The sequence below is a fragment of the Nycticebus coucang genome, chromosome 16, assembly GCF_027406575.1.
Source record: "Nycticebus coucang isolate mNycCou1 chromosome 16, mNycCou1.pri, whole genome shotgun sequence".
NCBI lineage: Eukaryota > Metazoa > Chordata > Mammalia > Primates > Lorisidae > Nycticebus > Nycticebus coucang.
In genome coordinates this window covers 34,869,869-34,895,752 of record NC_069795.1, presented here as the reverse complement: position 1 = coordinate 34,895,752, position 25,884 = coordinate 34,869,869, and the positions used below count along the sequence as shown (strand labels likewise).

General features: G+C 40.6%; 1 pseudogene; it reads right to left on the bottom strand.

The window, feature by feature from the left end:
* LOC128567393 (ras GTPase-activating protein-binding protein 2-like) overlaps positions 1 to 24,510 on the bottom strand; it is a 68,082-nt pseudogene extending 43,572 nt beyond the window's left edge.
* Positions 24,511 to 25,884: the final 1,374 nt, after the last annotated feature.

Sequence of the window (25,884 nt, the reverse complement as noted above, 5' to 3'; positions counted from 1 at the left end):
TAGCATGTTGCTTCTCTGTAATGCTTATGGAAGATGCTGCTAGTGGGTCTCCATACAGGCCTTCTTTTATAGAGATTAGTCTTTTATTTTTATAGTGGATGCTTCTGGAACTCTGAGGAAGAATATGAGTGAAATGCTTATATGCTATTCAAACAGGTTGCTGAAAATAACTCTGACTAGTTTCAGGATCCCCCAGAAGATATTCCCATCCCTATCCTTTTTTGCTTTTTGTTCAGAGTGTCCTTCTCAGCCATATTGTATAAACCTACCAGGAGCATATTTGTGGTTACGGCTGGTTTAGACAATGCAGTGTTTGCTGTCCAGGCTGTTGAAGGGACAGTGACAAATCTAGAGAAAACATGTTGCCCAGCACTTATGGTGATCTCACTTAGCATGCCTTCATGACTATGAACCTGTTTTCATTTTTCCAATTAAGTCCCCAGACTTATTATTAGCTTATTATGATCTACAAAACAGTGGATTGTTTTAATGACAACACAGAGAAAGCAAAACCCATTTGTCCATCCCAAGAGGTCTGAGAGCACATTAGAAGCACAGGGCGGTCAGAATAAAAACTGATCTGAGTACGTACATTTAGAGTGTTTCTAATTGAAGAAAATATCCAATGAGAGCCAAAAGGCTGAGAAAAAACTGTTTATCACAGTACATCATTCTCAGAAATATAGTTATTTGAGACATTTGAACTCTATTTAAGGAAATAAACGGTGATGTGGGCTTCACAAGGAACAGTAGACAGCTGGCTGGCTTTAAATCTTAGTGGCAACCACGCTGGCGGCTGCCAGGGCTTCTACTGTTCCATTTTAGCTAAAGGCAGTATTATTAAAGCTGCATTATACCCTCCATCTCATTTTCAGCTCTATTGCACCAATTATGCTGCATTGAGGCTTATAGGGGCTTACATTGAGTTTCAGATAGATGGAAGAAGCCAGTCTATATTCTTTGTGATAAAAATAGTCATTAATTACTGAGACTTGTAAACCGCTTAGCATCCTTCTTAATGTAGCCCATCAGGTGATTCTCCTCATTCTATAGCTAATCAGCAAAAGAGGAGAAAATCCTCAGGAAGAAGATGATCTTTTTTGGCTTAAAAAGAAAGCCAAGGTTAAAAATAAATCTTAAATGCTCTGTAAACCTAAGCCAATATTCACTCAATGGTAAAACACTGCTTTTATTTTTTTTTTTTCAATCAAAGTTGATTAAAGAAATATTTCTCACATTATTCCTTGGGGAAATTATCAAGATAAGATGTTCCCCTCCCCCATCTGATAAAGAACAGTGTGTTTAGATGCCTATTACAAAAATATAACACATTTTGAGACGTGGAAGCATGAAAACCCATTTGCAAATAGCTCCAATGGAGTTAGATAATTATCTAAGTAAGGAACAGTGAACAGTCATAGGAATCCACAAAGTAATTGAGTAGAGAGGTAACCCGGCAAGTGAAAGATCTGCTGAAAGGCAACAATGGATAGTTTCACCTTTGAATGGATGGCTTTGATTTGATGGTGGGATTCCAGGTTAGGGTATTTTGGAATTGACTGGCATATTCAGTATTTTAATTGTTAACAATAACCTTATGTTTAATTGGCAAAAATGCCCATGATGTTAATTCATTAAGGCAACCAGAATCATGGGGTAGCAAATGTCAGTATGGGGAATTGAAACAGCCTTCACGCGGTAGACAAAACATGGTTGAAGGCTTTTGTCTGTGAACGTACGCCACAGGCTGGAGAAGACAGAGAGGATGCCTCTGTGGAGTATAAACATGCACTGAGGGCTTCTTTCCTTAACATCCATATTTCATAAGTAAAAACCACGCTTTCAGGAATGCCGTTAAACCACATTTCATGCATTTTGATATGACAAATTCTCGTGAATGGGAGTACAGTTTTTCAAAGAAATGGGCAAAGAAAATTGGAGTGATAGTATATTGGCTAAGTTGATTTTTACAAAAGCTTCATAGAGAGCTTTAAAAATGAACAGCATGTGCAGGGGGGAAAAAACAACTATGAAAGAAATTACAAGTGTGTTTCACTACATTATAAGCTTGAGATTGCTTATTAAATACATCACTCGTTTTTCTGCTATACTAGTCATTTTACATAAATGTGTGATTTGGCTTCCATGTATAACGTGTGACTGCAGCATGCTTCAACAGTGTCACAGGGAATACTTGTTATGGTTTGAATATTTGGTTAAAATCTTTGGAAAAATTCCAAAAGCAGTTACATAATCATGGAAGCTTTGGGTAAGCACTTTTATTTATTTGTAGTTCTCTTCTTGGCAAGTGGGGTAAAAATACAGCTGCTCTCTAGACAGGGTGGACGATATATCCCCATTGTCTTTCTTCCCACTCCAGGATTTTATGAATTGGTAGTATCTGAGATAGGCTTCCACTGCTCCATGGGAAGAAAGCAGCTGCTTTAAAATCTGTAAAGTGTTGATCTATTAATGTATATTATATTGATGCTATTTTAATCGTAAATAATTATTGTAGTTAAAACTTGAAACCAGCAATAAAATATTGACTTCTCAGTATGGCCTCTAGATAAATTCCCATCGCACAGCAATTCTGAAGAGCAGGGAGTGGTGGAGAGGAAATGTTATAGCAGATGCATGAGAAGAAACGTGCCCAGGACGTAGAGAAGTGGGTCCTTCAGAAGCTACACTAAGTGTAGATTCTACCACAGATTTGATGATGGGCAACTGGAGAGTGTAAAAAAAATGAAAACTGCAACAGGTATTTTTCTTTCCTTTAAGGCTTTACCAGAAAGAATGACAAATACAGCCTTTAGATGTAGTACTTGATTATACAAGAAGCAAAGTCAACCCCAAAGGGAGCCAGAAATGGGAGTCAAGGCTGAAAAAGACTGGAGAAGAAACACTTAAACGTGTTCCAGAACTGTTCCTTTTCTAGCTGCTTTGGTATGTTTTGCACAATTTGAAAGGCTTTGTGGGAACAATCTGTTAGCAGAGGGAAAACAATCTTATTTTAATTTTTGTTTTTTTTTTTACAAAAACGAATGCACACGGAGACTGGTAGATGATACAAAACATTCTTTCCTTTTCACAATGGTGCCTTTTCCCAAAGTGCCTAGGTAAGACGGGCACTTTGAAACCATCTCCTTCTCTGATACCCCCTCTTCCCCTCTACCAACTCCCTGCCCCTTAGGCCTCAGTTTCTTCTACATCTTTTCCAATGGTTTGTGTTCTCTTCACCAGAATCTTAGGGCCTAGCTTCCTCCTGACAGGGAGCTTCAAAATCAAGGTCATGAAAAAAATGCTGGGTAATTTCAAGTTTAACCTTAGAACTGATAGACACCATTTCTTATGTCTGATAGGAGTAGGCCTCAGTCTTAAAAAATATTCAGAGGTGCTGTATCAAATGACCTTCTCGTCATCAGAGTTAAGAAGTGAAGGAAGAAGAGGGGCAGAAACTCCTTCATGTTGCTCTCGCCCCTAGTGGCCTTTGAGACAGCCCTGTTTGTCTCCTCAGCAAGTTTGTCTTTGGAGTTGGCAGTAACATAACCTATAAAAACCGTATACCAGACAGCACTAGCCAACAGTGGGGCTGGGGGATGACTCTCTCGGGCATATGCCAGTTATGCACAAAACTTAAAAACTGATTCAAGCAAAGTAAGTAAAAAAGGAACATATTTGACTATCATAATTTAATGGATCTGGGTACAATTTGGTGTGAGGCAGACTGAAACATTTTCATAAAGGCATAAACCTTTTCACGAGGGTCTTTCTTTTTACGTTTATTTTTTTTTTAACTTCTTTTTTACTTGGTTTTGTTTTTCCTCTTCAGGTACAAATGCCACATGGTGCCTGTCAACATTTCCAGAGTAAAACCACAGCTCTATAAAATACGCTAGTCTCTGGGGTAAACATCACGTACCTTGAGAAAAACCCTTGACTAGCTGCTAAAAGAAAGATGCTGCTTCTTTCTTGCTGTTTGAAACTATGAATCTTCCTCCTGAACATTTTACCCATCTACCTTCCTTATCCAGGGTAGCACAAGGAGCAAAGATAAATGGAGGGCTGTGAAATCACAGCTTTTGTGATTTACAGGATGAGAAAGGCCCGGCTGCCAGGCACACCTTCTTCTGTAGGGGAGATGGCCCTATCTGTGGGAGATAGCTGAAAACCCATCTCCACATTTCTTATCGGTGTCAGTTGAAGACTAGGCCACAGAAGATCTGCATTGCTATTTTTAAATCTTGATTGACAAGGAATTATAAAATTAGAGAATATAAAACCATTTTCCTAGGGCTTTCCCTGTGGGTCCAATTTAGCACTGGCAAAAAAACTAGGGAAGAGTGCTATTTTCAATTAATTCATGTTCCAGAGACATGATATTCTTTTTTTTTTTTTTGCAGTTTTTGGCCACTGCCAGGTTTGATCCCACCACCTCTGGTATATGGGGCCAGTGCCATACTCCTTTGAGCCACAGGTGCCGCCCAACATGCTATTCTTTGAATGTGTCCTCAGAAAAGCAGAAACTTAATTTTCATTCAATACAGCAGTGTTGGAAGGTGGGGCCTAACAGTAGTTATTTACGTCATGAGGACTCTACCCTCACTAATGGGCTAATGCTAATTATAAAAGGGGTTGAAGCTGTGCGTTCAATTTCTTTCTTTTTTCTCTCTGTCTGTTGTTGAGACATAGTCTCAACAAGTAGAGTGCTGTGGCATCATCATAGCTCATAGCAACCTCAAACTCTTGGGTTGGAGAGATCCTCTTGCCTCAGCCTCATAGCTGAGACTACAGGCACCTGCCACAAGACCTGGCTAGTTTTTTTATATTTATTAGAGACCAGGTCTCACTCTTGCTCAGGCTGGTGCTCAAGCGATCTACCTTCCTCAACCTCCCAGAGAGCTAGGATTACAGGTGTGACCTACCCCACTGGGCCTGCACCTGTGGGTTCAATTTCAGTTCTTGCTCTCGCCCTCACCTTGTTGACCTTCCACTTTTTGCCATGGGATGATACAGCAGAAAGGCCCTTATCAGATGTGGCTCCCTTGACCTTATCCTTTGCAGTCTCCAGGAGTGCAAAAAGTAAGTCTCTGTTCTTTATAAATTACCCAGTTTCTGGTATTCTGTAATAGGAACACAAAAATAAGACAGATACCCTCTATACATATTTCTTGCTGATCAAATCAAAGCTAAAACTCATTAAATAAATGCGTTATCTGTTCTTGTTGCCATGTAGGCATTAGCCAATAAAGTCCACAGATTTCCCATATAATAGAACAGCCAAATATTCCAAGGTTGATTTTCCTGAATGTCTAATTGATGACTTTGCCACGAAAGTGTCCATAATCTAGAGGCCTGTCTCCTGCTCACATGAAGTAGCTCCGGGAAGATTCCTCTAATGCAGTGATGACAGGTTGTAGAATATCAGTGTAACCTTTGATAGTTTAACTATACTGACCACTGAACCCAAAAATGTGTTTAGCCCTTTAAAATTGGTTGTTTATAGCACATTTTGCTATCTAAGAATTGTGGGGGGGAAAAGGCATAGGTTAGCATTCTATTTCAACCAGTGGATGGGAAATAACTCATCTAATAGAACAGGCTTGAATAGAGAAGGAAGGGAATTCATGGTAAAGTCCACAAATTATTTATTAAGGACCACCTATGTAACAACAAGCATAGTAGAAATATATTCCCTGATGTTATGCATGATATGGATATTTTGAGGTCCTTTAGTTTGCTTAAGAATTTTTTCTTTGTTTCTGAATCTTTCTGAAGTTTATTGAGGACAAATTCTACCAGAGGGAGAAAAAGACTCGCCACTCCATAGGAGAAACCACTATCAGTTATGTGGAAACGTGGCTAATCTTCAGTCAGAAATAATTGCCAACACCAGTTAGTATGGGAGGACCAGAGCAAACCTTGAGTAGGAAGAGCAGACCAAGGAAGGCTGATCAAGCACAAGGATCTTTGGGCAGATCACAACACAGGTGCTGGTATTTTAGCCACAATCTATTCTTCTGGGTTGCCACCAGAAAATCACAGGCACATGGGGGTTGATACATAATATAGAATTTTGCTTAAATATCTTAAGAACTTAGTAGTTAGCACTTAAAATAGTCTGTTAATGAAAACGTTTATTGTTTTGTTGAAGTTGATTATTTCAGATTTTCTGAAATATTCTCTGTGGAAAAGGTTTAAGAAAGATTGTTGACTATCATGCTGGGCTTGTTGAGTCTGATGAAGTGAAGAGACTCTGATAATCATTTTAAATTATAGAATATCAGATTGCATGGAAAAACGTGTATCAGACCCTGGAGTGATAAAGAAAAAGTTTAGAATCCTCATTAGTGGTCAAGGTGAAAAATTTCTTTAGTGAATCCAGGTAGAAGACATCTCAGTAGCTACTTTTTGAGCTCCTGTACTGAACATTACAGTTGCTGTCCCCAAGGAATTTGAATTTCCTAAGGAAGACTGGATTTATTTCTTCATTATCAAGTACCCAACATGCGTCAGGCACTGCTCTTGGTTCTGGGAAACAAGAATGATTCTTTGCTCTCTGCCCTCGTGTAGTCTAGACCCATGTCAGGGAGTGGAAAGAAGTAGTATTAAATAATCCCACGATGCAAATCCAGCTGGGATAACTGGTGTCAGAAAAGACTCGTAGTTTTGAAGCAAGAAGGCTGGGGGATTTGATCTAATTGGAAAAAGTGGGAACTGATTTTTGAGGACATGAGATTTAGCTGAGCTTAAAGAACGCTTAAGGTTTAATTAGAAATGGTGTGGAGGAGACCACAACATGTGTAGAGGTAGGGACAGCTCTTTCTCAGATGTGAAATGCAGTGTGGATGGACTATGAACATTATGCATAGTAAGGAGCTGAGTGACAGGTGTCAGCTTGAAGAACGCCTAAAGATGTTGAACATTGTCCTAAGGCCTCTGGAAGCTACAGAAGTGCTTAAAGTGGAACTTGAGACAGTGAAATGTAAATCCTTATTGCATTAAGATGGTTCTGGTGGTCACATTTGAAGAGTGGTTTGAAAAGTATTTAAGACATTAAGACCAGAATTATCTGGCAGCTCTTATGGTGTCTCAGGAGAGAAATGACCATTATCCGAAGCAGTATGATGGAGATAGAATCCTCGTATAGATCTGAGAAATGTTTAGAAGTTTAATTATTAAGGCTTAGTGAGATATTGGATAAAGGCAGGGAAAGGGAGGAGGTGTTAAGGATAATTCTCCGGTACTTGGTATTTGTACCATTTATTGATGAATTTCACCAAGAATAGAAGCCAAGGAAAATAATCTATTTGCTACTGTAATGGTATGCACAAATTGCAAAAGACGTTGAAGAAAGTGGCCTAAATGTAGCACCGTGTTTAAGAGCTTGTATTGAGATTTCTCATACACAACCAGGCATGTACACATGCACATATGTGCTCATGGGGGCTATAATAGAATGATCAGTGTTGAGGCTAATTACCATCCTGTGTATCAGATTTGGGATTTTTTATTATAAACAACAAAACAACTCTGATTAGATTAAGTAAGAGGGAATTTATTAGGAAAATTATATAGAGGATTACAGAATTCATGAGGACCTAGGTATTACCATAGGTCTTGGAAGCGAGTAGGTCAGGTAGAGCCAGAGGCTGACAATCCAGGTAGTTTGTGGCTGTCGGAATGGGATTCCAATCCTTTCTGGTCTCTGTCCATTTGCTCAGGAGGGAGCATCTGACTGGCTTAGATTAGATCATATGTCATCCCTGGATGTGCCAACAACAGAACATACTAGAGAAGGTAATTCCTCAAAAGACTATCAGGATTCTATTACAAGAGAAAATTACATCTGAAATGACTAAAACAAATTTCTGCTTCACCTTGGAAGGCACTCACCTTCCTATCTGTTAAGTCTTCACTAGAACAGTGCAGAAATGAAGTAATCCTTTCAAATAGTTGTTTGCTTACACATGTTAGGAAAAAGGCACCTGCTGGTGGTTGACAGTGACTGTGACAATGAATAAGTAATTGAGATGGCCCCTCTCTCTGCATTCACCTTCCCCTCCTTTTCACCTCACATGTTGTAAGGCTGACCAGGGGGCCAGATCTAGTCATCTTGGTTTTTGCAGCTATTGAATATGTTGCATTATAGAAGGATGCTAGGTTAGTGAGGGGGGAGAAGATGCAGAGGGGGAGAACTTTCCTCTCTCATACAAATAGAAGCTCGTTAAAACTGCAGATAAACTCTCCAGCATGGAAAAACGAACACCACGTGTACTCATTGTTACATTGGAACTAACCAGTGAGCACAAATGCGTACAGAGGGACGTGAAACTCAGCGGAAATCAAGCAGGGCAGAGGCGGCAAGAGCGAAGTGTACTGAATGGGTGCGATGAAGACTGTTTGGTGGATAGGCACACCCATAGCTGTGACTCAGGGGTTACAAAATGGATCCACGGAACCAAAAAATTTGCACTCCCTTAATATTTTGAAATATAAAAAAATACACTCAACTTCCGTGAAGTATTTTTACACAGATTAGTCATAAGTCAAATTAAATTCTAAAAAGGATTGCATCCTGATTCCTAGAGTCAAAAATATACTTTTGTGTGCTGCAGTTTTCTCTCCATGCAATAAGCGTTTTCCTATTCCTGTTCCTGAAGTATTTCCTACTTCAGCCCTAACTGTTCTATCGTTACATACTTTAAAGACAGAACAGTCATATCCCTGTTGATTTACATGTATTTCATAATACTTCCCCACCTCCTACAAAGGCAATTCAAAGATATTCATCAGCACTTACACGATTGCTTATGGAGCCATGTTTATAAGGGTTTTGTTTTTGTCTGTCACCTTCCTGTCAGTACAATTCTCCTCACTCCTCTCAGGAAAACACGTCTCTCTTTGCGAACACAATTTTAGTTCCCAACTGTGTCAAGTAATTTATCTCCAGTTGTTGTCCCAAATCCTGCATCAAATTACCTAAAATGTCAGTCAGGTTTCCACATACTGATTCAGCAATCGCAGCCTTGTGTCCTGCCCAACTCCAGCAGAGAGTTGATTGCTTTCCTCCAAAATCCTTTGAAAAGTTAAATTGTTAACAATACAAATTCACTGGAAATTGGGATAACTCTTCCCCTTACCTTCGAGCTCTTCACCTGGAGCCCTGGGTGTTTAGAACTCATCTTCTGGCTAAGTAAGTGATCATGCAGTTACTGCCAGGAGCCAAAGGAGCAGTGATGTGGGTACTTACTCTGGCAGTGTGTGCAGCTGATGACTCTAGGCAGCTCCATACCTCCCAATGTAAAGGGACATGCCTGGGGTCAACTAACACCTGGATTGCCCACTCCAAAAAAGGATATTTTTCTTGGGGCCTGCAGTGTTTTATTAGGTCAAGCATGTTAGCTGCCATGTCAGTTGTCTTTAACTCGCACTAGTTTTGAGCCAGGGGCCTTGTGAAGCATATGTAACTCACACATCTCTTGACCTAATAAAACATTATGACCCCAAAGAAAACATTATTTTTCTAGTGTTGCAGTAAATGTGTAAGAGACTTATGAGTTACATAGTCTTCCAGAAGCCCTGGACTCAAAACTAGCATAAGTTAAATACAATTCATGTGGTAGTTAATGTGTTAAATGCAACCTGCATTTGGGGCCGCTGCATATTCCTGGCCAAATAACCCCCAAGAGACAAAAATAAATGCGTGCAGAGGTAAGGGAACTATTTACTTTAACCTAAACCCATGCTCAGATTCAGCTCTTTAACCAAAGAGACACCTTTTTTTCTAATACCAATTAGCAACATTGTTCTGTGAATTATTTCCATAATAGCTAATGAAAACCATATCAGATTGCAAATACTATACCTTTCTAAGAAGGCACTAAAGTCTTAAATAGCCTTGAGTGCCTTTTACTTAATGTTCGATTTGTAGCTAATATACTTTAGGAGTTAAGTGCTAGTATTTAACCTGTTAAGAGACTGTTAAGTTAACTTGGGTGTTTAACAATGAGCTGTTTTAGAGAATATTACAAGTGAGCAGGTGTTTAAAAGAGTGGATCATAATTTAAAGTACTTGACTGAAAAATAGGAATCTTTCAAAATGACATTTTTGTATCGAAGTCTTTTGTAAAAAGTCTATATGGAAAATAAAATAATTGACCTTGCAAGACAAAATAGTGCAAATGTATTGCTGTTCTTCATATGATCATGATGCTGGCTCTTGAAGTTGAAAGGGAGTCTAGAGTTGACTTATTGACCCTTTTAGCTATATATTTTTTCTTTTTTTCTTTCTTTTTTTTTTGGGGGGGGGACAGAATATTGCTCTGTTGTCCTGGCTAAAGTGCAGTGGTGGCGTCGCCATAGCTCCCTGCAACCGTCAAATTCTCAAATTCCTAGATCGAGATCCTCCTCCTTGAGCCCCCTCAGTAGCTGAGACTACAGGCATGAATCACCATACCTGGATGTCTTTTTGTTTTTTGTTTTTTTGGAGAGAGGAGTCTCTCTTGGCGTGGTACCCAGGGTGGTCTAGAACTCCTAGCCTTAAGCAATCCTCTTGCATTGGCCTCCCAAAGTATTAGGAGGGCACCCAGCCTTCACCCATCTTTTCAAAAAAAGAGTTTTCCTATTTTATTTTCCACACCTTTTCTTTTCTTTTTTTTTTTTATTAAATCATAACTGCATACATTGATATGATCATGGGGCATCATACACTCGCTTCATAAACCATTTGACAGATTTTTATCACAGTGGTTAACATAGCCTTTCTGGCGTTATCTCAGTTACTGTGCCAAAACATTTACATTCTACATTTACCAAGTTTCGCAAATACCCCTGTAATATGCACCACAGGTGTGATCCCACCGATCCCCCTCCCTCTACCCACCACCCCCCCCTTCCCCACTTCCCCCTATTGTTAAGTTGTAGCAGGGTTACAGCTTTCATGTGAGAGTCCCAAATTAGTTTCATAGTAGGGCTGAGTACATTGGGTACTTTTTCTTCCATTCTTGAGATACTTTACTAAGAAGAATATGTTCCAGCTCCATCCATGTAAACATGAAAGAGGTAAAGTCTCCATCTTTCTTAAAGGCTGCATAGTATTCCATGGTATACATATACCACAATTTATTAATCCATTCGTGGATCGATGGGCACTTGGGCTTTTTCCATGACTTAGCTATTATGAATTGGGCGGCAATAAACATTCTGGTACAAATATCTTTGTTATGTTGTGATTTTTGGTCTTCTGGGTATATGCCCAGCAGAGGAATTACAGGATTGAATGGCAGATCTATTTTTAGATCTCTGAGTGTTTTCCATATATCTTTCCAAAAGGAATGTATTAATTTGCATTCCCACCAGCAGTGCAGAAGTGTTCCCTTTTCTCCGCATCCACGCCAACATCTCTGGTCTTGAGATTTTGTGATACAGGCTAGTCTCACTGGAGTTAGATGATATCTCAAAATAGTTTTGATTTGCATTTCTCTGATGATTAAAGATGATGAGCATTTTTTCATATGTCTGAAGGCCGTGCGCCTGTCTTCTTCAGAGAAGTTTCTCTTCAAATCCCTTGCCCAGCCTGCCATGGGATCCCTTGTTTTTTTCTTGCTGATGCGTTTGAGTTCTCTGTGGATTCTGGTTATTAAACCTTTGTCAGAGATATACCCTGCAAATATCTTCTCCCATTCTGAGGGCTGTCTGCTTGCTTTGCTTACTGTGTTCTTAGCTGTGCAGAAGCTTTTTAGTTTGATCAAGTCCCAGTAGTGTATTTTTGAAGCTGCTTCAATTGCCCGGGGGGTTCTCCTCATGAAATACTCACCCAGACCAATTTCTTCAAGGGTTTTCCCTGCATTCTCCTCTAGTATTTTTATAGTTTCATGTTTTAAGTTTAAATCTTTAATCCAATGAGAGTCTATCTTAGTTAATGGTGAAAGGTGTGGGTCCAATTTCAGTCTTCTGCAGGTTGCCAGCCAGTTCACCCAGCACCATTTATTAAATAGGGAATCTTTTCCCCACTGAATGTTTTTAATTGGCTTGTCAAAAATCAAATAGCGGTAAGTAGCTGGATTCATCTCTTGGTTCTCTATTCTGTTCCAGATATCTACTTCTCTGTTTTTGTGCCAATACCATGCTGTTTTGATCACTATCGATTTGTAGTAAAGTCTGAGGTCTGGTAGTGTGATTCCTCCTGTTTTGTTTTTATTTCTGAGTAATGTCTTGGCTATTTGAGGTTTTTTCTGATTCCATATAAAATGAAGTAATGTTTTTTCAAGATTTTTAAAATATGACAGTGGAGCTTTAATAGGGAGTGCGTTGAAATTATATATTGCTTTGGGTAGTATGGACATTTTGATAATGTTGATTCTTCCCAGCCATGAGCATGGTATGTTTTTCCATTTGTTAACATTTTCAGCTATTTCTTTTCTTAGAGTTTCATAGTTCTCTTTATAGAGATCTTTCACGTCTTTTGTTAGGTAAATTCCCAAATATTTCATCTTCTTTGGCACTACTGTGAATGGGATAGAGTCCTTAACTGCTTTTTCAATTTGACTGTTGTTGGTGTATATAAAGGCTACCGATTTATGAATGTTGATTTTGTAACCTGAGACGCTGCTGTATTCCTTGATCACTTCTAGGAGTTTTGTAGTAGAGTCCCTAGAGTTTTCCAGATACACAATCATATCATCTGCAAAGAGCGAGAGTTTGATCTCTTCTGACCCTATATGGATACCCTTGATCGCCTTTTCTTCCCTAATTGTGGTGGCTAAAACTTCCATTACAATGTTGAAAAGCAATGGAGACAATGGGCAGCCTTGTCTGGTTCCTGATCTGAGTGGAAATGATTCCAATTTAACTCCATTCAATATGATATTGGCTGTGGGTTTGCTGTAGATAGCCTCTATCACTTTAAGAAAAGTCCCTTCTAGACCAATTTTCTTGAGTGTTCTGATCATGAAGGGATGCTGGATATTATCGAAAGCTTTTTCTGCATCAATTGAGAGAATCATATGGTCTTTGTTTTTTAATTTGTTTATGTGCTGAATTACATTTATAGATTTACGTATATTGAACCAGCCTTGAGACCCTGGGATAAAACCAACTTGGTCATGATGTATAATTTGTTTGATGTGTTGCTGGATTCTGTTTGTTAGGATCTTGTTGAATATTTTTGCATCTATATTCATTAGTGATATTGGTCTATAATTTTCTTTTCTTGTTGGGTCTTTTCCTGGTTTGGGGATCAGGGTGATGTTTGCTTCATAGAACGTGTTGGGTAGTCTTCCTTCTTTTTCTACATTTTGGAACAGGTTGAGTAATATAGGTACTAATTCCTCTTTAAAGGTTTGGTAGAATTCTGACGTGAAACCGTCTGGTCCCGGGCTTTTCTTTTTAGGGAGGTTTTGTATAGTTGATGCTATTTCTGAACTTGATATGGGTCTGTTCAACATTTCCACTTGATTCTGGTTAAGTCTTGGAAGGTGGCGTGCTTCCAAGTATCGGTCTATTTCCTTCAGATTTTCATATTTCTGAGAATAAAGTTTCTTGTAATATTCATTAAGGATTTTTTGGATTTCTGATGAGTCTGTGGTTATTTCGTCTTTGTTGTTTCTGATTGATGATATTAGAGATTTTACTCTTTTTTTCCTGATTAGGTTGGCCAGAGGTTTATCTATTTTATTGACCTTTTCAAAAAACCAGCTTTTTGATTTATTGATCTGTTGTATTATTCTTTTGTTTTCAATTTCATTTAATTCTGCTCTAATTTTGGTTATTTCTTTTCTTCTACTGGGTTTGGGGTTGGAATGTTCTTCCTTTTCCAGTTGCGTGAGATGTCCCATTAAGTTGTTAACTTCCTCTCTTTCCGTTCTCTTGAGGAAGGCTTGCAGTGCTATAAATTTCCCTCTTAGAACTGCCTTTGCGGTGTCCCAGAGGTTCTGATAGTTTGTGTCTTCATTGTCATTTTTTTCCAAAAAATTGGCGATTTCTTTCTTAATCTCATCTCTGACCCAGCTATCATTCAGCATAAGGTTATTTAACTTCCATGTTTTTGTATGGGTATGCAGATTCCTGTTGTTACTCAATTCAAGTTTTATTCCATGATGGTCTGAGAAGATGCATGGAATAATTTCTATTCCTTTAAATTTACTGAGGTTAGACTTGTGACCTAAAATGTGGTCAATTTTGGAGTAAGTTCCGTGGGCTGATGAGAAGTATGTGTATTCAGTTTTGTTGGGATGAAATGTTCTGTAGATGTCTGCTAAATCTAAATATTGGATGGTTAGGTTTAAATCTAACATTTCTTTGCTCAGCTTCTTTCTGGAGGATCGATCCAACACTGCCAAGGGAGTGTTGAAATCTCCGACGATTATGGAGCTGGAGGAAATGAAGTTACTCATGTCTGTTAGAGTTTCTCTTATAAATTGAGGTGCATTCTGGTTGGGTGCATAGATATTAATAATTGAGATCTCATCATATTGAGTATTACCCTTAACAAATATGAAGTGACCATTCTTGTCCTTCCTTACTTTTGATGGTTTAAAGCCTACTGTATCTCCAAATAAAATTGCAACACCTGCTTTTTTCTGATTACCATTTGCCTGAAATATGGATGACCATCCTTTCACCCTGAGTCTGTATTTGTCTTTTAAGTTGAGATGTGACTCTTGTATGCAACAAATATCTGGCTTGAGTTTTTGTATCCAGTCAGCTAACCTATGCCTCTTTAGAGGACAGTTTAAGCCATTCACATTCATGGGGAGTATTGATAAGTCTGGTGGAATTTGGGGTATCGAGTTTTTCAAAGGTCCAGTGGACATTTTTAATCCTTTCACCAGTGTGGAAGTTGGGGTTTGATCCGAATTTTCTGAGTGAGTTTACTTTTGTGGTATAGGATTGGGTTGGTCATTGTGGAGGATAGGTCTGAGAATATCCTGAAGAGCTGGTTTACTTATGGCAATTTTTTTCAACATATGAATGTCATTGAAGTATTTAATTTCTCCATCATAGATGAAACTCAGTTTAGCTGGATACAAGATCCTGGGTTGAAAGTTTTTTTGCTTTAGGAGATTAAAAGTTGATGACCAGCCTCTTCTGGCTTGAAAAGTTTCAGCAGAGAGATCCGCAGTTATTCTAATATTCTTACCTTTGTACGTTATAGTTTTCTTTCGCCGGGCTGCTTTGAGAATCTTCTCTTTCATGTTAACTTTAGTGAAGCTAATTATGATATGTCTGGGGGATGACTTATTGGGGTTGAATCGTGCTGGGGTTCTGAAGCTGTCTGCTATCTGAATTTCAGATTCTCTAGGCATGTCTGGAAAATTTTCTTTCATAATTTCATGCAGAAGGGCCTCTGTGCCCCTGGAGGCCACTTTATCGTTCTCAGAAATCCCTATAATTCTTATGTTGCTTTTTTTCGAATTATCTGAGAGTTCTCTGAGTGAGTGATCCGTTTTTGCTCTCCATTTCTCTTCCTCTTTGAGAGATTGGGAGCGTTCGAAGACTTTATCTTCAATGTCAGAAATCCTTTCTTCTGCTTGCTCCATTCTGTTACTGAGGAATTCTACTGTATTTTTCATATCTTTGAGGGCTGTAAGTTCTTGCTTCAGTGTGTCTAAGTCTTTGGTGGTTTTGTCTTTAAATTCGTTAAATTCTTGAGACAATTTTTGAATTTCTCCTCGAATTCCTAATTCCATTTTATTAATCTTGTCTGCAATCCAAATTCTGAATTCGATTTCTGACATCTCAGCCAGTTGTTTATGAATGGGATCTTCAATCACATCTGCCGTATCTTTTCTTGGTGTGGTTGATCTATTCTGGTTATTCATGTTACCAGAGTTTTTCCGCTGATTCCGCCCCATGGTTATTTTACTCCCTTTGGTATTTCCCCTGGGGTTTTATCGAGGGCCCGTGCAGTGTTGTGGCCTGAGAAACTGGGGCCCTGTCTGGTGTGGTGGAGCAAAGTGGTTCTGTCTTGTTTTCAGCTGGTTTCTGTTTGATCTCATTGCAACTTCTACTCTGGCTTGAAGTCTCAGCTGTGTGGAAAAATCAGCAATTAAGTCACCCCGCCTGCCCACCTCTGGCCCCAGTTGGAAAAGGAGAATCAAACCTTCCTACAACCGCACACCCAGGGCACCACCTGAAAAGTCCTCAGTCTATTAGTCCAGTTCAAAAGGTCCAAATCAACTGTCTCAATCGGCACCTGTCTCGGGTGGGAGAGTTCAAGAGGTCTCTGGGAACTGGATCACAGGGGCCTGGTGACTCCTCTGACACGGCTCACCCCAGTGCAGCGTGGAGTCAGGAGGAGCCACCCAGCAAACAGAGCAGTCTAAGAAGGTTGACGTCTCCTTCCCCACTTTGCCCCTCCGTCGGACCCAGTCACTGGTATCTCTGCAGATGGCTAACCCAGTTGCCTGCAGTGAACTGACACTCCAGGGGTTTGCACCTGCCCGAATCGCAAGGAAGTCTGCCAGGCCCCCGCAGACTGCCGCTATCTAGCAGGAGGAGATGGGGCCTGACATCTTTGAGTGCTTGATGCAGGTGATGGGAAGGAGGTGTTCGCTCAGGCTTAGCCCCGTCCCTGATGGATGCTGCTAACAGAACAGACAACTTTGCGGGGTTCTGTCTCTGTTCCTGTTGAAATCGCCTACAGAAGAAGGGCTGTTTTGAGTTCAAACGTCTTTGCTGTTGGAGGTTTGCGTCCGATCACCTCTCTGGGTCGCCCCACCCTGGAAGCTTCCTGGGTTTGTGAGCAGTGTCAGGAAATCCCCCGCTCACTGGTGGCCTCCTCTGGTTGCCCAGGGAGACAGGGGGTGTGGCCTCAGAATATCCAGAAGTGAGCGTTCTGCCATTAAAGAAAAAACGGCTGTTGATCTACCTCCAGGGAACTGCTGCTCTGGTGTGGGCACTCAGGCGACCCTTTTCTCCTCTGTCCCGCGCCCCAGAGTCAGCACTGAGCGGCCGCAGTTTGTGCTGGGTCCACACCCCTCGAGATCCCCCAAGAATCAGAAATCTTGGGGGATAGGCCCCCCAGACCCCGATTGGGAGTGGGGGCGGGGGAAGCTAGAGTTTCATTCAGTTTTACGCAACAATACAGCCCGGGGAGGGCTCCTGCACTACACCACAGGGAAGTGCCGCCAAGGCTTGATTTCCCCTCAGCAGAGTGCCCTCTCCTCGCTCACGTGTCCCAGAGTCAGCGCTGACCTGACACAGCTCAGGCACTGTGCACTCCCCTCGAGAAATCACCCAAGGATCCGAACTCCTGGGGGATAGGCCCTCAGACCCCGAGTGAGAGTAGGGGCTCTCAGCTCTCAGTGGGGAAGCTAGAGTCTTATTCAGTCTTGTGCCCCGTAATGTCGCCCGGGGAGGGTTGCAGTACTGCACTGCAGGAAAGTGCCGCGAGGCGTGACTCCCCCTCAGCCCAGTGCCCTCTCCTCACTCGCATGCCTCAGAGTCAATGCTGACCAGTCGCAACTCGGGGACTGTCCACTGCCCTTGAGAAATCACCCAAGGATCCGAACTCCTGGGGGACAGGCCTCCACACCTCAGTGGGTGGGAGGGGAGCGCTGGGAGGGTTGCCGGCGAAGGATTCCCAAAGTTTTATTCAGTTTTATGCCTGGCAGGAGAATGCCACGGCACCCCAGTAGGGGAGGTAGGTCCAGTTTTTAGAAGGTCTCTCCCGTGGAGTGTAGTGGGAGGGGCTTTAATTTCTGTCCGCTTGTTTAATTGTGGGGCTCTTGAGCCGGTCTCATGGGGGAGGGGGACTCCTGTCCTCTTGGTGTTGGATTTTGTACCTTTTGTTTGTGTCCTTGTGATCACAGCTTGCCTCAGCGGTGTTGATGTGCGTTCTTCAACCTTCTCTCTTGGTGAGGCTCAAGTCCACCAGGATACTTACTAAATTACTGTCCCTTAACTCTCCTTCTGGACGGGAGCCTCTGTTGAAAGCTGGCTTCTGTCCGCCATCTTGTCTCCCTCCCTCCACACCTTTTCCATTTCTTTGTCCTTTTATAACCAAAATCCTAAAGAGATTTTTTTATAAATGCTTTAACTTCTCTTATCTACTCTAAACAATAAATTAATTGCACTACACCATAAAAATGCTCAGTCCAGGGCCACTGATAACCTCTACATTGCAAACTCCAATTCCTAGTTGTAATTCTCATTTTAGTTGATGTCTCAGGGGATTTCACTGACTGACCATTCCTTTCTTTGTGAAGCATTTTGTTTACTTGTCTTATGACATATGTCTTTATTGATTCTTCCTTTCCATACGCGCTTCTGACTCTTCTTTATTTCTCTGACATTTTAATGTTACAAGTTTACGGACTTCTCTTTTTCTTCTACACACATTCCTTTGTGATACTGTCCAACTTTATGGCTTCCTTTATTGAATTCTAGTAAGATATTTAGAGCTTATGCCTATGAATAATAGTAATTGTTATTATAAATACGCTTTATTAAGCAATGCTGCATCTCAGTAAATTCATATGCATTATCTACTAAAAAAACATGAAGTTTGGCCCACTTAGTGCAGGTATAGTAGAATCCATATATTGTACTGATTTTTAGGCTAAAAATGAACAGCATATTAAGCTTGAAACAAAGACACAGCAATGCTCTAAGGGATAATTGAAATGGAAGATTAAAGTACAAAATTTTGCTTTGGCACTTGAAAGAAGTAGATAATTTTGAGTGGCATCTGTGGCTCAAAGGGATGGGGCACCGGCCCCATATGCCAGAGGAGGTGGTGGGTTCAAACCCAGCCCCAGCCAAAAACTGCAAAAAAAAAAAAAGAAAAAGGTAAAGAAGTGGATAATTTTTATGGATGAAAAAAAATCTTAGCCATGCAAAAAGTCATCTCAAATATTTCCTATCAAATATTTTATTAACTATAATGTATGGGAAACAAAACAAAACAAGATCTTCAAATGGCTTATTAATCCTTTCACTATAGTTTTATTTTTTAACTATTTGAGTGGTTGTTTGGTAGCTTCAGAAGCAGCTGTTGGAGTTTGGAGTTCAAGGCAAGTGTTGAACAAACACCTGTGAAAGGAAAGAAACAGAGACTGGCTTGGGCACAGGAAACGGGGGGCGGGGGGGGCAGACCTCTGACAAAACTTTCAGCAATCCAGCAGGTGGCTACGAAGCAAATTTAGAGTGCTTTACATCAGGCTGCACTGTCCAAAGTTTATATGCCCTCCTCACTTAGTAAAGGAGGGTGGACTGCCCTGGGAAGTGCGTGACCTCAGGCCAACTTATTCTCTATAGTTGACATCACTCCTGAAGAGGATGACAGCTGGCAGGTGTCTGCTGAGCACGCCCCCCACAGCAGGTCTGGGTGGTACATCTTCACACCGCCTACAGTGCACATCTTTGTTCAGATAGCAGCTCCATTTCACATGTAATGGCCCAAAGTTTTCATAATTGGAGCCCTGATTATGGCAAGATGGACTTACCTTTGTTGGGCATTTAGCCACTTAACCTATTAAGTCCTGTACATAGTTCCTGGCTTTTTCTGCCCTGCTTCCACAGGAGACAAGAGCTTCTTTATAGACATCTAAAGAGGCCTCTGGCTTTCGGTTGCTTGTTGCTTTAGCTTGTTATCTTTCCAAATAGAACATCAGTGGCCCTTAGTATGGCCAGCTCTTCCTACTATTTTTACATCTACTAGTTCTTTCTAAATTGTGATGTCTAATCTTTGCATGTGCTAATTTCCCCCCTTTCCCTAGTACACCTTCCCAATTCACTACTGGCAAAGCAATGCCATTTTGTTGAATGACTATTCTTGACACACTACCAGTGATAATGTCCTCATTGGCAGCTCACACTGAATAACGCTGCCTCAGTGTCTCATCTTGTGGCCCACTTTCTTCAGATGCTGAAACAGATCTTGGAATGCAAGGTATTTATTGAGAATCATCCTGTGTAAAAATAAGAGGAGGAGGCAAAACTTGTCCACGGATGTAGCTACACTGCAATGCAGGCCCCATAAAGCCCCAGACAACTTGGCAGGGGGCCCTGGAGTGAGCAATGGCCATTGCATTACATGAGGCTAAAATTCTTGGAACTTTATACCTTGTTCTTGCTCAGTCACTGAATTTGGGCTCAGAAACAGTGTAAATTTTGCAATTAAGGCAGACCCTGAAGAATCTGAGGGCTGAAGGCCATCTGCTGAGTAGGTGGCAGCTTAGCAACAGGCCTGTTCCTGAGGGGATGCCTCTGGGTACATATTTCTGCAGCCAGCACAGAATTCTTACCATTCGTTGGCCCATAAATGCATTTGTTAGGATATATGTAGATCTTTGATGTTTATATTAGTCATTTCAACTTTTGGAAATTCTGCTCATTTCTGCTATCTTAATCAAATGTGTCATTTCCCAAACCCTCTTTGGTCTCCTAAATTAATCCTTCTGATTTGTACTTTCACAGCATTGCCACTGTCTTCCTCTACCACACTGGTAATGCAATTATGAGTCTAACAGGGGTGATACTTAGGAGAAATGTCTGGAAAGGTTGTGCTCACCAGAAAGAAGTGTTTGTTCTCCCTGAAAGCTCTCCATAATCAGGGTGAAAGTATGTGACTTTAACTCCCCCAGCAGAAACATAAAAACAATGTATCATAGGGTACATATCTGCTAACATAAAATAGTATCACAATGCCCCTTTTCTCCAGAGAAGGATGGGAATGTTGAGTGTTTGGTTGAGGAAAAGCAAAAAAAAAAAAAAAAAAAACAGGAAAGGGTTATTGTTCTACTTTCCTATTTGAAAGTCTAAAAGGAGAATCCAACGTGGGGCGGCTGTATCAGAGTAGAAATGGGTGTGTGCTTTCTTTCTGCAAGAAGGGAGAGGGAGGGAATGAAAGCCCATGCTCTAGCACTGAGGCACTGTGTGTATTTCAGGGGCATCCAGAGGCATCCTTCCATGATTTTGTAAAGATGCAAATGATTGACCTTGTTGGCTGATGAGCTTGAATTGGGAGGGCAGGAAGGGAGAGGGTTGATCTGGTCAGGCAAAGTACACACATGGTTGAGCATGAGGCCATGAGTACACAGACTAAACACAAATGGCAGCAAGAATCAAAGTGGCTGTGAGACAGCAATGGAAAACTGAGTTCGCTGAGCCCACAGCAGGAGAGATGGGATCCAGAGGACAGGAGGCAGGCTGGACAGGGTGTCCAAGTCCAGTAAGTCCCATAAGCTCCACTTCTGCATACATGCATTGATTTCTTGCCGGGAAAAAGATGGAAACAAGAAAAATAACAAAAATGGGGGTTAAACTTTGAATTAACTGAATAATTAATAAATTAAAATGAGAATATCAAACTTGGGGAACCAGGCTCATTATTGCTACACGTCATGGTGGAGGCTTACGCCAAGAACAGACCCAGCATGAAAGTGACTGTCTTGCATTTTCTTGCCCTCTCTGAAAAGTAGAGTATAAATTGCAACGGTTTGTTTATATATCCCCAGAGGATTTGGGGCCCTTCCAGTCAGACATGACTCCCTTCATCTTTTCAATTTTGGGGCCTGGCATTTACTTGTTATCAATGAACATACCTTAAGTATGGGGCTTGTATTATTTTCCTATATTCCTTATTAATGCCAAGAACTGAGTTTTGCAAATGGAGGTCCTTGTAAAGATACTTTTTATGTTAAATTGTATAGTTTCATAGTCAGTTACAATTTCCTTTTCTGTGTACATATACTATTTGTGGAAAAAGTATACTAAAAGCATTCTGACCACTTTTAGAATTAAATTTACCTATCATCGTTTATTTCTATGTATTATAAAGTATTTGTGTCATTATTTTTCATTTCACCTAAAATTATCACAAGGTTTTAATTTTAATAGTGGGCTTTGGTGGTGCTAATTGATTTTTCCTTGCTTATATACTTAAACATATATCTCTAAAACTGCTGAGAAAGAAAATTGGCCCAATACAAAGTATTTATTGCTAATTCACTTAATACTTAATATTTCTGTACCAGATTTTTAAATATGAATGACACCATTTACTGGAACAGAAAATTTCACAAGGTTTTTACATTAATTCTTCCTTTAATTCTTGCCAATTTGCTGCAACAATGTAATTGCATTGCCTACATTATGGTTAACAGGAAAGATTAGGTATGTAGCGTTTTATTGTCTTTGACAGCTTGATGAATTGTGACTTGAAGTGAGCAAGTGCCTTTGTTCTAATTGTCTCTTTTTCATTAAAGCTGAGAACTATACTTGGGCATTGGGGGACTGACTACTCTTCCTTGCTGCTTTTAAGTCAGAACTGTTCACACTGATGAATGTTCTCCACCTAAATTGTGGAGGCAGCTCTTTGTTTATATACTACCCTTTTTATCATTTCAAGGCTAAAACTGATGAAGATCAATCAATACTAGAGACTGAAAAAGACTGTGGAGGAAAGGGATTTCAGAAAACAGAATGCATTTTACTACTTCCCAAAGAAGTAGGTAAGATGAAAGAATCCTTGATTTTATGCCATTTTACCAGGGATAAGTATCTTGTAGGGCGACTCTGTGGTTCATTAACGCAGTGGTCCAGCCTAGTTAACGCAGGTGAACATCATTACTTGGATCCCTTTCGGTGTATTTTGGTATTTCTCTTCTCAGAGCTATAAGTTTTTTTTCAATTAGTGTTCTATAGTCATTTATCCACTCATTCATTTAAATGAATTTCACTCATCTGGCACTCTTTGTTGGTGTCAACCCTGAGCCAGGCTTTATTCTATAGGCAGTGTGGAGATCAAAGATGAATGCCCCATATCCAGTTCCCAATGAGGTTACATTCTGCTCATAAGAAAGATCAGATGAAAGACATTGATTATAATAGTGAATGCTCCATCTCTTTGCTTCAAATAATAATATTATAACAGTTCATGATTAAGTTCATTTGTAGAGTAAGAGGTCAGCTTCAGTCAGGGAATGGTTGGGAGGAATATGTCAGCCATTTTCACTCTAAAGCACAATTGTAGGGAGCACCTTTCAGGTGTCCATGGGTACATGCCTTCCCACTGCTATGAAATGGGGAAGAAGAACAACTTGGGGGTTATGTTTTCCTTTTTGCTAGGTAAGGAGTTTTGTGTGACTAAAGCCAGTCACATTTTTAAGAAAGTGACATGATTATTTCTGAGGATTGACAAGCTAAATGGTAGCATTTAGCATGAATTGAAATCGTTGTGTTTTATCATTTGTATGAAAGTGTGGGTGATTATATATTGGTTTCATTATAGTACTGAGTAGATTGGATACTTTTTCCCCCCATTATTGAGATACTTTACTAGGAAGAATATGCTCCAGCTCCATCCATGTAAACATAAAAGACGTAAAGTCTCCATATTTTTATGGCTCCATAATATTCCATGGTGTACATGAGTTATTGGTGGGACCTCACATATTGTGCACAATGCAAGGGTACATGTCAAATCTATTAAGAATGGAGTATACATGTTTTAACACAACAAATAAGTGAGGTGAAGGCTATGTTAACTAGTTTGATCTAAGCATTCCAAATTATATATAAAGCCAGCACTTTGTATACCATAAATGCATTAATGTACACAGTTTTGATTTAATAAAAAAATAGATAAAATGTGGTCTATGCAAAAACAATTCAAAAAATAAAGGAGGAATCATGGTTATTTCAATGTTCCATTTTAGAAAAGATGAAACTAAGTATTTCCAATACACTTGTGGCTGCGATAAATGGCAAATGTTGTCAACTGATTTACCTGGCAACACAAGCAGGTAGGAGGAGAGCGAGGGGGCGGCTGGTCTCCCTCCCTTTCTGCTTGGCTCCAGGTGTCTGTGTGTCCATCTGCTACTTTTGGTTTCCTGGTAAATTCAGCTTTTTCATCCAAATGCCTCATTGACTCGCGCTTCACTTCTGGATGGCCTAATTGAAGATGTTGGTCAGGATGAACCTGAAGAATCAGTTCTAGTATGTTTCAAAGTGCTTTTCCGGTCAAGAATACTCCAGTCAAAGGGAATGTAGCTGTTGGGTGCCTGGGTCACTTTATCCCTGGGAAGAGAAACTATATGGATACCAGGATCTTTAAAGATGAATGTCCTCGGTAAAGGAGTCCACAGCTGGCTGAAGGACATAATGTCCTCAGGAGCGGTCACGTGGATATTTGGATCCCTTGCCTGACTCACATTCCATTTTCAAAGAAGGTGACGTTTGGATCCCCTACTCCACCTTTACTTTTCCCTCATATTTTTCCTTATGTGCCATGTGTCTCTCATCCATGGATAATGTCTCTCTGAATAATAGACGCTTACTTGAATAGTTCAGAGCAGAGCTAGTCTTTCATTCATTGCTCTCAAGTCAGTGATTGTTAGTTCCAGGAAGAGTGTCTGGTTATTACAAAGTTTTTAACTTACCTTTAACAAGTTTCTTCTTAACTCTAGGCCCTGGAGCATTTCTTAGAGCATTTTCTTTAGAAACTTGTAAATTCTTTTTGTGCTCCTTTGAGATATAAATCTTTTGAAAGCTTCTTGGCATTTTTACAGCCCAGCAATGTCTTTCTCAAGGATCTGGGAGCCACCCCTTTGAAATGTAATCATCAAAGAAGACAGAGCTTCCATCTCCCAGTCTCTGCTTGAGAGAAGGAGCCTAACTTAGGCAGGATACCTTGTTCCAAGACATAAAACTACCTGTTATGAAGATATGAGAAAGTTTACTTTTCCTTTGGGCAAAGCCAATCAAACACCCGCCTTCAATTTTCCCACCCCATTTATCTCACTGCCTTTAAGTTTCTTCAGAAAACCTTTTTATCTTCCATTTGCATAGTAATAGCCAACCGTGCAGGGATGAACATCACTCCATTCTGGGCTTTCTGGGTTTAGAAATAGCGCACAGTGGCTATGCTTGTAGCTTAGAGGGCAGGACACTGGCCACTTACACCAAGGCAGGAGGGCTCGAACCCAGCCCAGGCCTGCTAAAGAACAATGACAGCTGCAACAAAAAATATAGCAGGGTGGGTGCCTGTAGTCCCAGTGCTCAGGAGGCTGAGGCAAGAGAATCACTTAAGCCCAAGAGTTAGACGTTGCTGTGAGCTGTGACACCAAGGCACTCTACCAAGGGCACCATAGTGAGACTCTTTTTTATTTTTTTAAGACAGAGAGAAATAGCATACAGTTCAGCAATATTCCCTTCTGGGGAAAGGATAGTGGAAGGGCTAGTCATTGAACATTCTACAGACTCAGATTCAGTGAGGTATCCATGGTGTCTCCCAAGCTCCAACATGAATAGTTTCTCTTTAGTGTCTGTTCAGAGGTATGCAGCGGTTGGGGAGGTGGCAGCAAAAGCCATGTTCTGAAGTCTTCAGAGGAAGGATTTGCTAGAAAAGGTAAAGTGATAAGGCTATCAGAACTAATGGGAGGAGGGAGGCATGCTCAGGAGAGTTGGGATGGTGGGGTGGAGGGTGAGTAGGCTGGAGAGAGGAAAGTATCCCATTTAGTGTAAATGAGCTAAAGCCAGAAAGCTCATACAATGATAGAGATTTGGTGTAAACGGGCTAAAGCCAGAGAGCTCATACAATGATAGAGATTTGGTGTAAACGGGCTAAAGCCAGAGAGCTCATATAATTATAGAGAGGAGCTCTGCTGAGGGCAGTGGGGTTCTCTGAGGATGAGGGGATCTACAAGAGATTTAGGAATATTACAGAGATTAGCAACACTTGGGTGGAGGGAAAGTGGACACTACTAGAGAATAAAAATAAGAGGAATAAGCCCAGAAAAGGGCTGCTCAGAAAGGCATCCAGACCGACGGCCTGACATGGAGACTTGGAATGTATTTGGCTGCTCAGGCAGCGAAATGTGCAGACTACCCAATGCATTGATGTGAAACTCTGTATTGTTAGATTTAAGGGAACTT